General features: G+C 37.9%; 1 long non-coding RNA gene across 16 annotated transcripts in view; it reads right to left on the reverse strand.

The window, feature by feature from the left end:
- The window catches only part of LOC119232498 (uncharacterized), a 134,889-nt gene that overhangs the window by 19,312 nt on the left and 97,021 nt on the right, over positions 1-18,556 (reverse strand). For 14 of the 16 annotated variants that reach the window (XR_008549605.1, XR_008549616.1, XR_008549611.1 and 11 more), the window contains 4 exons: positions 18,220-18,431; positions 8,477-8,528; positions 7,697-7,865; positions 285-380 (listed from right to left, as the gene is read on the reverse strand). This is a non-coding gene — a long non-coding RNA (uncharacterized LOC119232498). The remainder of the gene's footprint in view (positions 1-284; positions 381-7,696; positions 7,866-8,476; positions 8,529-18,219; positions 18,432-18,556) is intronic. The other 2 variants (XR_008549615.1, XR_005122117.2) reach the window with 2 other exon arrangements.

Below are 18,556 nucleotides of genomic sequence, written 5' to 3' on the forward strand. Positions count from 1 at the left end.
TCTGTGAAGTCAGTCAGTGTCACGAAGAAGCAATCTAACAACTTAAGAATAGTAGAAATGTCTGGTTGCTGAATTTAGGATTCAAATATGAATTCTCATTTAAATTATTTGTATCTAATAAATAAATACACATCTACAAATGCATACGCATATATGGAGCGGGACAAACAGGTGGAGGGCCAGAGAAAGAACTATCTGATGGACTTCATTCTGGGGCCACTGAACCCTTTAAGATCAAATTGTCATCTCAAATTCTGATCTACTGAAGATCTCCTTGCATTTACCTTTTTTGCTAATGTTTACGCAGACATCTCTGCTCCAGTTGCCAGCTTCTTCTGAATTCCAATTCTCTTCTCTATATATGTCTGGTGGTGCTCCAGCTGTGCATAGATTTTCCTGGTTATTCACGTGTAATGACGAAAGCCTTTACAGCTAGTGCTGCTCAACAGATTCTTTCACTGAATAATGGATGACTGTTGTTTCAGTGTTTCAACAGTTTTTCCACTGTTTTACTACTTCTGGTATAAGCTTCTTACCTTATTTCTGAAACCCTTACCTTCACCTTGGTTTTGTGCTTGCCTATACTTAAATTATTCTTTCTTTCCTATTCTAAGCATATTATGAATCCCTCTGATTTTTCCTCCATGAAACCCCCAGAATCTGACTTTCATCTCCAGTAGCTTATTCATATGAGTTCAGAATAGAATGTTGGCTTCATGTAGACTGGGAGGATGGCTGTCATTTCATCCCTGTATCTCCATTGTCTAAAGGAGGGACAGTGTGGGTAGTGGGGGACTGACATGTAGAGGATAAATAATAAATGCACACTGAATGAATAGATCAAGGTATATTCTAAAAGGAATTCTAATAACAACTAGGAAAGCAGTATCTATTGTATAGATAGTTTTCTTACCCCACTACATAAAGTAGATTTAGGAAGATGGTAATAGATTTTTAAGCAGATGGTAATGTTTACTAAAACCATATTTTAAACATGTTACATACTCCTTGACACTTATATTACTTCCCTTAAACAGAGCGCTCACTACAATTTCACTGATCATTTTTTTTCATTGCTTTTGTTTCATATTTTCTTTGCCCTGGAGATTGCTATTGTGCTGGATGTAGGCATATTCTGGAAACTTCATTTAAAAATTAATAAATGTATTTAATTGGAAAATAAGAACCACTATGTTTTCATGGGGACTGTGCAGATAATTCCTTGCTAACCCTTATCCCCAGATTCTTTTTCTTTAATGTCACTCTGTAGAATTGCTTTATCAACGAAAGCGTGTCTCCTGATGAAAACAGACTGTTCCTCAAAGAACAAATTAAGGACTTTGAGTCCTGGAGGTAAAACACTGTGAGTTCATCATGCAGTGCTGTAAAACAAATGTGTTATGTGCCTGGCAACTCTGTCACACAATCAACAGGAAGCCTGAAATGCCAAGAAGGGCTGATTTGCACATTTTCATCAGGTACTTGCAAATGCAATCAAAATTAGCCAATAGGATTTAAGGTTTCCTGACATGACTCAGCCTCTTGGAGTTCTTTTTTTTCCCCCTTTTGTTTTGTCTTTTTAACCAATCATGTATTTCACATTAAATGAATATGTTGAATTTTTGAAAACCATTTCAAATTAGAAGTTCTGTTTGAAAGGCAAGTATATTTTAATAAGAATGACCTCGCAAAGAGCAACACATTGTTGCGCACAAATTGCAGTCTCTCCTTAATCTCCTTCATCTTCTCCCTTCCCTCCTCCTATATTTTTGTCATTTCTCCCACCCTTCTGTTTCAGATCTTTTTCTCAATTATTGTCTTTTTCTTTAGTCTCTGGACCACATCTGTCCATAGCATGCTTATGGACAAAATTTAAAGTAGGACAGATACTGATTTCTTGGCAAATCATGTTTATTCATTCCACAAATACTTTTTGAGCAACAATTGTTGGCAAAGCATTCTGTTATACATACATGTAATTTTTATATCCTTTATAAAATGATTTATAACCAATCATTTATTTCACATTAAATGAATATGTTCACTTTAGGAAAACCATTTCAAATTAGAAGTGCTGTTTGAAAGTCAAGTGTACTTTAATAAGAATGACCTGACAAAGAGCAACACAGAAGAATTATGCACAGAAGAATTGTGCATAACAATAATCCTTAAAAAGAATGATTTCAGTGGTCTCCCAAACTAAGCTCTGTTGCTGTAAAAATCCATATATTTTTCATTGAATTCTATGTTAGTGTGAATAGTGAGAACCTATCCTGTAAGTTAAAATATTTAAAGATGGTTGAATGTAGAGTTAGAAATTTATGTAAAGTTCTGTCTAATAAAAATCTTTTGCTCTATACTATACTTTAAAATCAGGTTTCGTGATGCCTCCATTTCTATCCTTTTTACTCAGTGTTGCTTTAGCTATTCAGGACATTTTATGTCTTCATATAAATTTTAATACTTTTGTTCTATTTCCTCGATTTCTGCTGGGATTTTAATGGGGATTGCATTAAATCTGTATGTTGCTTTTGGGTTTTTTTTTTTTTTTTGGTTGTTGTTTTTAAAGATTTATTTATTTATGCATACAAGAACTAGGGTACAGGCCAGAGGTGTGGGAAGTGAGAGGATTCACCAGAGACAGAGTGGGGAACAGAACATGAAGACTGACTGAAATGCACTGCTGAGGGGTACAGACCAGAGGTGTGGAAGGTGAGAGGATTTACCAGAGACAGAGTGGGGAACAGAACACGAAGACTGACTGAAATGCACTCTCTGGCAGGCTGTGCTGCAGAGACTACGGATTGCTTCATAGTGCTGTGCTTTCAACCCCTTGAGCCACCAGGGAGGCTGCTGTATGTTGCTTTTGGTAGAATGGTTATTTTGACTACCTTGATCCTCTCTACCCATGAGTATGGAATGCCTGCCAATGTCTTTATCCATGTTCTGTGCCCTTTAACAGAGTTTGATAGTTTTTATTGTATAAATCCTTTACCTCCTTCATTAGACTAATTCCGAGGTATTTGATTCTTCTTGATATGCTTGTGAATGGATTTTTTTTATTTCTCTTTCTTCTCACTCATTACTTGTACATGAAAATGCAACAGAATTTTGTATATTGATTTCATAACCTGCCACTATCTATATTCAACTATTGTTGCTCATAGTTTTTAGTGTAGTCTTTGGTTTTTGTATATATAGCATCATATAGTCTGCAGATAATCATAGCTTCACTTCTTTTTCAATCTTTTTCAATCTCGATTCCTTTTATTTCCTGTTGTTGCTGGATTGTCCCAGCTAAAATCTTTAATACTAAATTAAACAGAAGTGGTGACAGTGTGCATCCTTGTCTTATTCTTGATCTTAAAGGGAAAGCTTTCAGTTTTCCATCATTAAGTATATGGACTGTAGGCTTGTGATTTGTAATATATATCCTTCACCACGTTGAGGTAGGTTCCTTTTTGTCCAACTTGTTAATGGTCTTTATCACAATGTTGATACATAATATCATAATGGATGTTGAATCTTATCGAATGCTTCTTCTGCATTTTTGAAAATTATCATGATTTTTCCTCATTCTCTTGTTAATATATTACATTAATTTAAAAGGTCTTTTATGAAATGCAGATCAGACAATTTAACAATCGATGATTAATTTGTTGTAATTGTAGTTAACACAGTCACAGTTTTACACCTTAGTTTAGGTTTTCATTCATGAGGTAGTCTATCTGGATTTTTTCTACAGACTTAAATGTATTTTTGTTATGGGAATATGTGTTGTATATGAGAACTTTACACACCCTGATTGGTGTGTTTTGGAGTTGATAGGGCAATATCTGTAAATCCCAGCTACAACACTGAAAATACATGTGCTTCTACTTATACAGTCAGCTCATATCCACAAACACCATCCCTGTGTTCCTCAGGTGTATCTGTCATTCAGCACCCTGAGTGAGGTTCCTGGGAGTTCTGTGCTAGAAATTCATCTATCAGGAGCAATTTGAGAAATAACCTCAGACTATAGACTAGATCTTGAACTAAAGGAACTGATTCATAAATAAAGTTATAGTTTTAATCGTGCTATGCATTGAAAATTATCTCCCCCTAAATTCATATGTTGACTTTCTAATACTCAGTACTTCAGAATTTAAACTTATTTCAAAATTTGATTTTTACTGGTGTAATTAGCTAGGTGAAGATGAGGCTCTACAAGACTATGATGGGCCCCAAGTGCAATAGGACTGGTGTCCTTATGAAAAGGGGAAATTTGGACACAGAAGCAGACACTTGATAGGGAGAAAACCAGGGACAGATTGATTCATGCTGCCACAAGACAAGCAACTATCAGAAGTTAGAAAAAAGGCCTGAAACAGATCCTCCCTTTGTGTTATCAAAAGGAACATGGCCCTGTGAACACACTGTTCTGAACTTTCGCCTCCAGAACTCCAAGATAATCAATTCTTGCTGCTTATGCCACTTAGTGTATGGTATTTTGTCATGGCAGGCCTAGGAAAATAACACAGTTAGTATCTGAGTCACCTATTCTTGTTAAATGAAAAAGACAAAATATGAGAAATTTGCAATACCCTTCAATAACCATCAAATCAGGGAAATATGTTTTTCTATCCTCTTAGAATCTCTATTCTGAAACAGGGATGATATAAGGATTTGAACCGACTAAGTTAAGAATAAATCAGAATAACACTGAGTGTCTTGAGGGAATTTAGATTGATAATTTATCTCTTGTAGATGGAAAACCATAAAAGCATTCGGGGCGGGGCAGTTTAAGTCAGAAACCAAAATCCTGTAGCAAAACTTATATATACTCCCAGAATCCTTGAGTGTTCTAATCTCCATTTATGCTACAGAGGTAACTATAAGACAAGCAAGATCTCAAGCAACCAGGTCCATATTGATTATGTATCAGCAGAGGCTGGAAGATTTTATTTGTTCTCTCAAATGGATTTTGAGAGTCTCCTTATAATCACATGCCCATGCACAACCAAATGAATCCAGCTTTTTAAAAAGCTGACAATATGAAAAGGAGATGCAGTGCCACATTTAAGGGTTTGAGAATATATCTTTGAAAATGAAATACGACAAAAACCTAGGCTGCTGACATCTTCCACTTTGCAGGGAAACAATGCTAGCAACTATAAGGTGTTAAGAATAACAGAGAATGAAATAGAACAAAAAAGAGTAAAATGTGGAAATTTAATGAACATTAATAAAGGTATCACAAAGTGGGAAAAACTGAAATATCCAGTTTTTAACTACAGTATCAAATTGACCTTTGACCATGTATGAATACGATCAATGCAATAACAATGCCTTTGCTCTTGCCATTTGCTTTCCAAAGCACTTGCTATATTATTTAATATTTACACATATCTTTGTAGTTGAATTCTCTTGTATTTTGCTTTACAGATAGGTAACCTGAAGCTTAGATAAGTCTGGTCCATTCTTAGGGCCAAACAGCTAACTGGCTGGTGGGCAGGCTGACATGACTCCAAAGTCAGTGCTTTGTGCTCTAACTCTGAGACAACAGAATGTCCCTTTCAAAGTTGATAATTTTTCAACAAAATAGAACAAATCTAGTTAGGTAATAATTTACCTAACTACTAAATCAATTAATCACTATAATAGTTGGGTACTTAAGAATTAACACTTTTCACATAACCTAACCTAAAGATCAAAGACTTGATCTCTACAGAAACAGGAGAATACCTGCCTACCTGCCTTAATATTGTTATCCATTACTTTTGAAGAAATAATAATGTTTTCCAATCACAGGAGTAAGTAACTAATAAGAGTGTTTTTGAAAACATCTTGTAATTCTCTCTCCATAGGTAAGAATTTTGGCTTTCTTGTCTCTCTGTGAGCAAGGAAGCTAAGGTCTGTAGACTAGGTGCTATGAACCATTTCTTATGTATTTTTGATGAAGCTTTATTTTTTGGTTGCCAAAAACTAAATGGTCTTACTGGGGAAAGTACTGCCAAGTTGGACACCTGTCATAGTTTACTCTCCTTGGTATTATTAGACATGGGTGCTATAGCCAATCTGTTTCAACAGTGCCTACAGTAAGACATTTCTTTTAAAATTCCTGGTCTTCATGAATTGTATATAGCCTTACTTTTCCTTTTTCTAAGAGGGAAAAAAATCTCTCTTAAAAAATGAGAAGCTGATATTGGCCTTTTGAATTGATTATTTAACTTTAAAAATCGGTCTTCTCAGAAACAAGTTGAATGAAAGCATGCACAAAATCCAAACTTTGATAGATAAATAGGTAATGAGGACGTTTAGTGTTCCCAGTATTTACTCACCTTTAAGATGCTCGCTATATATGGGTCTCCCTTGTGGTGCAGCGGGTTGAGCGCAGCACTGCAGAGGCTATCTGCAGTGTTGGTTCGATTTCTGGCTAGCCGGGGAGAAACCCACATGACACGGCAGACTTCTCCTGTCTCGGCCACTGCTCCCCTCAGCAGTATATTCCTTCCGTCTGCCTGTTCTGTTCCCCACTCTGTCTCTGGTGAATTCTCTTACCCTCCCACACATCTGGCCTATACCCCAGTTCTTGTATAAATAAATCTAAAAAAAACAGATGCTCGCTATAGCTGCATATGACATTGTTATTGTTTATTGTTTACTATATATTTTCCAGAAATTAACTACTTTCTTTTTTTTTCCCCAAAGATTTATTTATTTATTCATACAAGAACTGGGGCACAGGCCAGATGCGCGGGAGGGTGAGAGGATTCACCAGAGATAGAGCGGGGAACAGAACAGGCAGATGGACCGAAATACTCTGCTGAGGGGAGCAGAGGGCAAGACAGGAGAGGTCTGCTGCGCCATGTGGGACCCTTACTGGCCGGCCTGGATTGAATCGGCACTGCAGGGGCTGCAGACAGCTTCACAGCGCGGTGCTCAACCGCCTGCACCACTGGGAGGCCCTTAACTACTTTCTTGACTCAGCATTTAAACAATTCTGAATATATGATGTTAGCTCTTTTTATACAATATTACTCTTGAATTTCTAACTTCACTGAATAGTGGGAATAAACCCAAGTATATACCCAAGGAAAATGAAATTGCTGTCTTGAAGAGATGTCTGCACTTTCATGTTCATTTCAGCATTATTCACAATAGCCAAGCTATGGAAAAAATCTAAATGTCATACAAATTCAATGAAACAATCTTTAGTTATGAGAAAGAAGGAAATTCTGCCATTCGAGACATGAAGTGGTCTTAAGGGCATTATGACCAATGAAATACTGTATGATATCACTTGTCATATAATATATATGGATTCTAAAAAACTGAACCCATAGAGAACAGTATGATCGTTACCATGGGCTGGGACTGGGGGAAGTGGAGAGATGTTGGTGAAAGGGTATAAATTTTTAGTTATAGGAAAATTGATTCTGGAAATCTAATGTACAATATGGTGATTGCAGTTAATAATACTGTACTATATACTTGAAAGTTGTTGGGAGAATGGATATTAAATGTTCTTATCCAAAAAAGAAATGATAATTATGTGGCATGATGGAGGTCTTAGCTAATGCTATGGTGTTAATAATTTTGCAATACATAAGTGCATCTTAAGCTCACACAATGTTATATATCAATTATATTTCACCAAAGCTGGGAAAAATATGTCTTGAAATTACAAGGGTTTACCTCAACAAAAACTTACTTTTGTGTGTATGTGTGAATTCTGAAGCTGCTCGTGAGACTCCCCAAGGCAGTTATCACCCACACAGCTTTTCAGGAATCTCTTCTTGCTACAACTAACAATGCTTTCAGGTCAACAAGTGTCTTCTAGTATAGCTTCATTGAGGAATGAGAGATTTTGAAAGTTCAAACTATAGTTACCAGAAAAAATAGGATGATTACATTTTGAACTTCAGAGTAACAATGAATTGTTTAAATATCAGTTTGCTTTAGTATTGCAGGGTGCAATATTGTTTATCTTAAATTCAGGTCTAACTGGTTGACATGTATTTTAATTTGCTAAATGTGGCAATTTTAAGTCAAACCTAATTCATATCTAACCCTAGAAGTGACATACCTCTTTCTGCTCACTACTCATTGGCTAGAACTAGTCATGTGACCCTAACCTAAGTACAAAAAAGACTGGGAAATTTGGAAAAACACACAAATTATTTAGTGATGATTTTTTATTTTTCTAGTGGCTTTAGGGAGAAATCATTGTAGTTTAGAATAAAAAGAATCTCTGGTCACGTTTATTCTAAGTTACTTCTTTATTTTATAATGAGGCACTAAACCCAGAGAGGTGCAAGAATGTGCCCATTTTCTACATCTCTTAAATAATTGGGTTATATCTGAAGGGACTGACTCACAATCTAGAACTCCCTCTATTATACAATCTATAGCTCATGTCCGTAATAAAAAATTAATTCATGTGGAAATCCTTTCCATATGTAATGATCAAGAAACCAAACACCTAACTTACCTTAATGTACAATCCAACAAGTGTCTTGTCAGCAATAATCAGCAGAAAAACACTGGTGGAATAAAGTTACAGAATATAGTAAGAAGGATGGAAATCTTACCGTTCATATTAAAACATTTGACATTTTCATTTTTATTTTTTTTGCTTTTTCTCCTTTTCCTAGTAAATCAGAGTCCCTGCTACAATGCATTAAGTGATGGCCTAATCAGAGGCAAAAGATGGTCCAAGGTTTGCTTCAGCGAGTAAGAAGCTGGCACTAAAGGCATTTTAAGCATCTTCCAGCCATTTCACCCAGCTGATTGTAATGATTGTTGATTGTAATGATTTTTGAGCCATGCTATATTATAGGAAATGTCAAGATCTGTATTGTCCAAGAACTTACACATTTGAAAAAAGGAGTGTAGGGGATGTCGAAGTGGAGAAGAAACCACTAATTGTGGACAGTAGCTAATCTAATAGCTGCATTTTTTTCTTTGATAGATTGGAGTGGCTCTTTATCACTGCCAACCACTCCCCACTGCTCTTGCCTCCCCTTGTCTTTTCCACATCATCACTTCATGTTGATTGTTCCAACTGCAGGGTTTTATTTGTGAAGTGCTTTGTCATTTGTGCTAGCAAAAGGTCACCCTCTGCAACACTTCCAAAGCAGAACATCCCCTCATGATCGCTGTCATGCAAATTGTTTATCACTGTATTGCATAAGGTAGGGACTAGCCAAACATTTGGCAGGTGGCCATAGTAACAGAGTAGAAAACACATCTTATATCTATCTTTAAAATTACTTGAATTAGCACCTTTGCTTTGGAAAATATATTGACATATTTTTTGTTGTTTCTATTCCCTTCTGTTTCATTTTTTATGTTCAACTAAAAGTGCTCCTAATTTACTGCATTGAATTTGTGACTCAAAGAAGACCTTGTGTTTTCCAAAATACTGATTTAGGCCTTCTTACCTGACTGCCCTCTAGAACATACCATAAAGTTGTTAGGATTGATCAATGTTGTTACGTGGATTGGAGGTGGAATTCTTTGAGTTATTCTTGTAATTGCATACTTAAAAATATTATATTTATTTTTGAATTATTAACCATCCATGTTCTTAGAATTGCGCCTCATTTTTCTTTCATTTTTCTCTTCTTCATTCTCACATATTCTCAATGACTTAATTCCTAAAAACATACTTTTTATTTACCGAGAATGTGAAATCATTTTAGTCATGTTGTGTAGCACAATTCTAAGCACTAGACAATTTGATAACAGTGATGAGCATGCAACAAAAAGTAATTTGAGTTTTTATATAAATTCCTCTGCTAAGTCAACATGCTTTATAAGTTTACGTGCCCCTTCTAATTCATGTGTAAACATTTGAGTTTGTTATGTAGTTCATGGTGAAATTGTAACAATTTGATGATACAATTAATCCAGCTTTTAAAGACATACAAGGCCTCCCTGGTGACACAAGGGGTTAAGCACAGCACTATGAAGTTATCTGCAGCCTCTGCAGCACGAGTTCGATCCCTGGTCAGCTGGGGAGCTACCCTGGTGAAGCAGACCTCTCCTGTCTTGCCCGCTGCTCCCCTCAGCAGTGTATTTCAGTCAGTCTGCCTGTTCTGTTCCCCTCTCTGTCTCTGGTGAATCCTCTGGCTTGTACCACAGTTCTTGTATGCATAAATAAATCTTAAAAAAATACAGACACATACAATATATTTTTTTAAGATTTATTTATTTATGCATGCAAGGGCAGGGTGCAGGCCAGAGATGCAGGGTGGGATGGAGTGAGAAGATTCGCCAGAGACAGAGTGGCTAGCAGAACAGGCAGATGTACTGAAATACACTGCTGAGGGGAGCAGCAGGTGAGACAGGAGAGGTCTGCTGTGCCGTGTGGGTCACCCTGGCTGGGCATCGAACTCACACTGCAGTGGCTGCAGATGGCTTCATAGTGCTATGTCTTAACCCCTTGAGCCACCAGGGAGGCTCCTAAAGACACAATATTTCTATTGGTATGAGAAAACCAGGAAGTGGCTTACTAGGCACAATGTATATGATGTACAGCTGCACATTTATTTCAGGGAAACAATGAAAGTTGTTTCTTATATTAGTGCTATAAATTCGTTTCCTTGGTGGAACAGTAAATAGAAATAGCCACACAAGATGTAGGTCTCTGATGTTTATTTATAAACATATAAATGGAGGAGGGAGAGTCAGTTTGTATTCAAATTCTCTCACTCTCCTCCACCCCTTGCCTATCTCACCAACCCACGTTCCCGTTGTCTATTTCCTTCCATAGAAAACTCTAAGGGATTGTAAAGTAATAGCATTCAGTAATAGGGTGAAGAGTACATTAAACATCCTTATGAACTTGTAAAGAGCATGATTTTAAAGGAATGGCAATCTATGAGCTCACAGTTGGGGCCCAGACATTTCTGGGACCCACATGGGCATGGAAATACCTGAAAATTTGATAATCTAGATTGTCCAGTGCAACCATCTTTCATGGGACATGTTCTGGGAATACATGTTTTGGAGGGTGAAAGTTTGCACTGTTCTCATGATGAAAGATGGGGTGGCTGGGAAAAACAGCACAGTGTCCAGGCCAGAGTCAGTACTTGACTGTCACCGTCAATGATTTGTGCCTGAGTCCTGTGGTGAGATGCTCCACTCGTGTCTAAGGCATTGAGTCTGTTTTTCACTTCTTTTCTACTCACTTCACATATTCCAACACTTCTCTTTTTCCCCCTTTTCATCTCCCCACTATTTTTTGGCTTCTCTTTTCCTTCATTACCTCTGTTTCCTTCTTTCTGTCTCCCTCTTTCTCTTCTTGCTTGCTCCCTTTTCTCCCTTCCTTTTTCTCATTGCCAAAAGCCGTGGCCAAGAGTTTACACTGATTTACACACACGTCAGCACTTATAAATATATGTCTGTTTCCTATATTCTCACAAAAACTAGAATTAACAAAAAAAGTTTGCTCTTTCTCAATATGTTAGAAGATTTACCTCTCGTGCATTAAGATGATTCACTATTATTCACATATTTGATTTCATATACCAAAGAGGGATAAGTACATTATCAGCTATACCAGTGCACTAGGGCCTTTACATTAGTATCACTTCATAGAAATTTTGGCAAAATTCTCTCTTTTATCTAAATGAGAAATGACATTCTAAGCCATTAAATAACTTTCTAAGAAAATACACCCTGGTAAAGTGAAGATTTGGGATCACATGCATAGATTCATTTTATGAAAACTAAGTGCAGTATGTTTTGTTATGGACAGGTCACACAAATAAGCTTCAAGGATTACAGAAAGATATATCTTTATCTAATTACCCAGCATGGTGATTTACTACCCATACATTAAAATGCCACTTGCTATACATGAGGGATTATAGTCAAACAGAAAACAAATGATATATTTTCTCTAGAAATTTATAATAAAGAAAATAATTAATAGACACAAGTGTCCGGGCCAGCCGGGCAAATCAACGGGGTACCCGGGGGAGGAAGCAGGGGCTTGGTATGGAACAGGGGTACGCAAGGAGTGGAGACAAAGCCAGGATCATCGCCAGTCTCATTTATTCAGGAATGTGTACAATGTTATATAGGGTTCAGAGGAGGAGGTCTCTCGTTATCTCTAGCAAGGAGAGACCACCAATGCAAACAAGCCACAGTAGCAAGCAGGGGGAAAGGTTCAGTCGTCACAATAGGAAACTTGAAACCTTCACTCGAGCTAACATTCAGTACCTGCTTCAGGTAAGAACCGGGATGTTCAGGTCTGGGCCCCAGGTCTGGGCCCCGACACACAAGTGATTACAATCCAAGTTAGAATGCCATAAAGCAGTGAGAGGAGTGGAAGAGGGAAGAGGGCTTCTGAATTTGAGACTCTACAGGTGTATTGGATCCCAAACATACAGGAGGTAGGACATGGTCATACCTAGATGTATGAAAGAAGAATGAAAATAAGTCTGTTGACATCAAGAAACTACATAGCTAGGGCTTTATAGGGTTATAAATTTTTACTTTCCAAGTGCTTCAGAAAGTAGGGATGACTGGAGCCCAAAGACAAAGATGCGTATCGTGGACTGAGTCCTCGTGTGTCAAGAGAATGTTCTTGCAGTTGGAAGACAATGGAGACAAAAGATTAAAGAAGGGAGGAGGAAAATAGGAACGTTTCTTTTTCCTGAGTTGTTGATGCTGACAGGCTTAAACATAGTAAATTTTAATTTGTTTTTATGTCATATAAAAATACTTGATTAATTTGTGCACATAACTATCAAATGTTCATGACTTAATTTTTAAAACAGTGTTCTATTAGATTCTGTTAGACTGAATATGGAAGAAAAGAGATTAGCAAGAGGATATTGGGTTGGAAGTGGGAGAGTAAAATTGTAGGCTCAGAAACATAATTCAAATGACATTTTCATATCTCCTTCAAGCTGACCATTATCTGTGATCTAGAGGTCTCTGTGAGGTTTACCGACACCCAGGACTGTTTAAGATCAAGGAGATTAAGAGATCACAAAATAAGAACATAGGCCCACCCTTCCTATCCATGCAGAATATGGTCTAATTTTGGTGCTTGCAAGCTCTGTTGCTGTCCAATTCAGTAGCTATTAGAAACATATGACCATTTAAATTTGAAATAATGAAGAGTAAACAATATAAAAAAAGGCAGGGCCTCAGTTACACTACTCATGTTGTCCTCCATAGACAATTACAGCAAATGGGGTACTGTATTTGGAGAATGTGAACATAAAACATTTTCAAAACCCCAGAAAGTTCTATTGGACAGTGATAGAATTGGAGAGCAGGGCTGAATAGAACAACAAAGATTGTGATGCTTGGTAAGAGACTGAAAGGATGATGGACAGGATAGTCCAGAAAGATATTCCATAAAGACTCTTGGACCAGGGATCTGCCATTCTTGATTCTAGGAACTATGATGTAAGAAGTTCCAGGCTAGGGGCAAAATTTTTTTCCTTTAAAGTAGTTTCTCTGAATCCATGTGCATAAACTAAAAATGACGAACTTGAGGAAACACTGGATCCTGTAGGACCAGAAAAGACCATTATGAATGTTTGTAGTGGAAAGGACATTAAAGGGCAATAATTCCGTGTCTCAGTGAACTTAGAAACTGATCTGTCACAGAATTAGATAATTTCTTTTTAATTCCTATTATTTTAGGAATATTTAGAGTCGGCCTAAATTAACTCTTTGGGGTGATAGAGGAAAGCAGGAACAGTCAAGATCGCAGCTCATAGCATACGCCACTATCCCAAGAGATGCAGGTACTCCTTGCTACAGTCCAATTTCCCATCTCCATTCATATCTTTTTCATACTATCAGTGATGAATTTATTTACAAGGTTGAGTGACACTGAGGTATAACAAAGGGAACTGATTCTTTACTCTGTCCTCAGAGGAGACACAGTTCTATAAGGCCCTTAACTGGCCACTCAGAATTCATTTCTTTTTAACACTAGCTGACAATACCTAGTTTTGGTAGAGAGCAGTCAAGTGTCATGATACTCAGTGATAAAGATAATGCAGTGGAGATAAAGAGGTTGATTAGATCTTGTTTGTTCTCCTCCCTTGACTGTGAAAAGTGTAACACTTGAAGAGGTAAAATTATTGTCAGAACAGCAATGTGACTTTTTCTCTTCCCTTAGAACATGTGTGGGAGGACCCTTGTGTGCTCTTAAGTCACATCAGCACTTCTTTCAGAATTTTTCTATAACATGAGTCATCATGGATATGAGGTCTCAGTGGACCAGTTTACGAATTATTTTGTTGTTGAGAAACCAGAGTGCACTGGTTTTGCTTATATTAAATACTCCACATACACTGTCTGAATTGAATTGAATGTATCCTTACACTTTCAGACATTTGTTGCCCACACCAAACTCCTATTACCTGAACATAAATAGTGCTATGCAGATGTCATGACACAGCTATAATGGAAGATCAGTTTTTATTTTGGCTTTCAAGCATGAAGGGTTCTGTTGCCTCCTCAGAATTCATTATGAACCCCTTTATAGCAAAACAAACAAAAATAAAAACAAGATCAGTCACTACTAACGATACAGGTTTCTTCATCATTACATAGACATATTCAGCATTAACAAAGACAGGGTTAAATGGAAAGACTGTTCCTTCACAAAGTTTTCAAGCAAGAAGTAAGACTAAGTAAGTATCCTGGAGTGGCCACTGTATAATCAGGTACAGAACAGACAGTATGGGAATGGAGCAGAGAACCCAGAACAGCTGTAGGGAAGACCAAGACAAAGACCTGCCAGACCACTGCTTAAGTATTATTCTCTATACTTAAAGAGGAGAGGTACAATAATTAAGCAAACAAGAACAACTTACTGTTTAACTCATAATGTATGATCTTTTGAATAATACAGTAAATGATATATAATTTTATTTAAAAGAAACCAAATGAAGACCCTGTTCATGATTCTGTATACCTCACGTAAATTTAATTGAAGCTAGACTTGGATGGCTTTGAATGTTGCAAAACAAGTTTTTATTTTTATTTATTTATTTTTTGATTTTTGGTTTTGTTCAGAGGCTTAGCATTTTTAAAAGAATTATGAGCAAAGTCAAAGTTAAGTGATTTGTCAGATAAAAAAACAAATCACAAAGCACATAAATAAATGAACACACAATTTCCAAATAGTATGGTGAATTTAGCACTATATAATGCCTACCCTTAATTTTGCAGTGAGGGCACGGCAATGCTGTTATCAGCAATAAGGGAAGGCAAACAGAGATTCTTGACACAGTCAGAATTAAGCATTAGTAATGTCTCCTTTTTATGTCTTAATTGGGTGCGATTTGCCTTTGATAGCACCTTTCATTATCAGTACAGCAGGGCACCTATGTGTTCCCTTTGAGGTGTCCATTGTTCTAATTATTCCTGCATGCTGGCCATCCTCAATGCATGTTAAATCACACCAGCAATGCATATTGGAAAAAACGCAATATGCTTAAATTTATTATAGATACTTGTCAGTCTGGGATTGCTTTTAACTCTCTGGATTGTAAAAACTGTGTGGCTATTTTACATTGATAGGCATTTATATTGATTGAAGGAGAAAAAGAAAGTCCTCATTACAGGACTGCAAGCAGTGTAATTATAGAGTGGCACCCGTGCTGGAGTGTATCAGAAACCACACTCCTCTTTAACACTGTGTAGCAGGCGCTATCAGTAGCTCCTCGGAATACTCTCTTTGTACTGGTAATTGCTTACAATTAGGCAAGGGGAGCTGGATCATGTCCTTTCTACCTATCAGAATTCTGATGTTGGGATATTAGATATTGGATGCATTGCAATCTTTTAAATGATTTAATTGTGGAAATCCATATCTTCGGATTTGTTTCTTTTCTTTTCTTTTTTTTAAAGATTTATTTATTTATTTATACAAGCACTGGGTACAGTCAGAAGCGCGGGAGGGTGAGAGAATTCACCAGAGCCAGAGCGGGGAGCAGAGCAGGCAGACGGACATAATACACTGTGCTGAGGGGAACAGCAGGCGGCAGGAGAGATCTGCGCGCAATGTGGGACCCTCGCCAGCGGCCGGGGATCGAACAGGCGCGGGCAGCTTCGCAGCCCAACGATCAACCGCTGAGCCACCAGGGAAGGCCCCGGGATTTGTTTCTTTATAGAATTTGGCTTCATGATCAAAGCCCTAACTTTGAACCCGGGCTCTGTCACTTAATAGCTCTGAAAGCTTTAGGAAAATTTTCTGTCTTTCCAAGCCTCAGTTTTTTTAGCTGAAATATGGGGTTGAGAACATCCACCCCTTGAAGATTTATGAAAGGAATAAATTCTGGATGCACAGTGGGAGCTGAACTGATGCTGGCGGCATGATGACTCCGACACATGTATGAAATTATTCTTCATTATGATATGGTAATTTCCCACTGCTGACCTAGCATTCTACCAAGATGTTTTCTGTAATGGTAGTAGAATTGAACATATAAGATAGCATTCCATTTTCTTAAAGGCATTTACAAATCCTCTTGTCTGAGTTCACCCTACTGCATGTTCTCAAAACCCTGTCCTCTCAGCTCAACTTCCTTTCCCTGGGGTTGGCTTTCCTATTCATTTGTCAAGTTACTTGAGATTTATGCTTCTAGAAGCAAATTTGGGCACATCGAGCACAATGTAAGGACCTGGGCCAGTCAACAATTGGCCTGCTTACCATGGTCCTTGATTTAAATGCAAAAGGCAAAAGAGTGAATACAATGCCCCTGGGTGGCCTGCTAGCAGGCCTCAGACTGCTATATATTTTTCCTCTACTTTTTACAGGAATTCTACTATCTATGCAGAAATTCTGAGAGCCTGCAGCAATATTGTGTGTTCTCTATGAATATCCACTTGACTAGGCTTTAGAGTTATAACAGAAGGATCTGGCTTCTCCTGTACAGCTCTGGTACACAGAGTGTAGGGGACAATGACAACTCTAGAGAAAGAGATATATCTGGGTTCCAATTCTACTTTTTCACCCTTTAGCTGTGTGAGCTGTGATCAGGTACTTAGAGTCCCAGGGCTCCCACTTTTTTTAATTTATGCAATGATTGCAATCATAAGTACATTTTAGGTATTTTTTGGTGAGAAGTAAATGAAAAGCTAAACATAAAGAAGTCAACAGAATATTTTAATGATTTGCTTCTTTTAATAATACTCAATGATTTGCTATGATTTATTTTCGAGGCACCAACTACAACCTGCTTTCCTTTGCCATCAGGTATAGACTATGCCAGAGAAGCTCAGAAATGTTGTCTCAAATTAAGAACACTTCAGCGCTCTTATATCAGAATTATATATATATATATATATTATATATATATATATATATATATATATATTATATATTCTTTTCTTGGAAACAATGCTTAACATGCCTGTACCTGGCAAGAGTCCTGGAAATGCAGTGATGGCAAAAAAGAATTTTTTTAATTGAAGTAATATTGCTTTACAACACTGTAGATGATTCAGAGCTCTTCGATGTATGTTACCACACCACACCCACCACCAAGGCACTTAGAGTCTATCACCACAGTTCACTGGACTCCTTTCACCTCCTTCTCTCCACCCTACGTTAATTTTGTATATCCACAGATAAATGATATTTCTTTTATTGATACGGTAGTGTGCGATAATAATAATGAAATGTTTTGTGGGGATAGTGTCACTCTCTTCAGGTGTTGGGAATGACGTCCAAGGTCTAAGGAAAAGAGAGTTTTAACTGCAGAGCAAGCTGGCGCCCACACGTCTCTGTGCCAGCTCCTTCCCCCTCCCCTTTTCAGACCTTTGTCCATCTCCCCCGCCCCCTTTTTTTTAAGCAGGGTCTCCAGGACCATCAGTTTTCTCCAGTTCTCTCCTATTGTATTCAATGTTACAGCAAGAGAAGGGGGAGCAGACAGATGCTTTTCTGGTCTTTCTCTCTCAGAGATTTTGACAAGTGCAGTCACCGATAAGCCATATGACTTGTCGACAGAACCACAGGCAAAGCCCAATCTATCTCCACAGCTGCAGCTGTGGAGATTTCATACACACACCACTCTCTCTCTCTCACACACACCGAAGGTTATAACCATCCCATCCCTCCCTTTCTGGGAGTTCCAAGGTTCTCTACCAAAACCAAATGAGACCCCTGAGCTGTCCCTAAGAGGTGATCAGCCTCTCCTTCCACCACTCAGGGTAGGTCACATGGGAACCAGGGTCCCAGCACCTTACCTGATCTGACATCTGCACCAAGTCCTGGCCTCACTCAGCCTTTTGGAAGTTAGGCTGGGAAGGTGTCGTGGGGTCTGGGCAGGAACAACCAAGTCAGAGACCCCCGAAAGTCATCAACGGAGTACGATTCCCCTTCATTGGCTCTCTTTCCCATCTCCCACTCTGCGTCCTCCAGAGCCGATGGCTCAAAGGGCCAACATGCTTGCTGTTTCCTGGTCAGGGAACCAAAAAAAGCTACAGAAATAAATTCTAGCCTTTTACCCAGGCAGGGGAAGAACAAACGGTACTTCAGGAATGGTGAGATCAGGAAAGCTTTATTACTCATGTATGAGGGCCG

Source organism: Talpa occidentalis, unplaced genomic scaffold (assembly GCF_014898055.3).
Source record: "Talpa occidentalis isolate TD23 unplaced genomic scaffold, MPIMG_talOcc4v2.1 talOcc4.7, whole genome shotgun sequence".
NCBI lineage: Eukaryota > Metazoa > Chordata > Mammalia > Eulipotyphla > Talpidae > Talpa > Talpa occidentalis.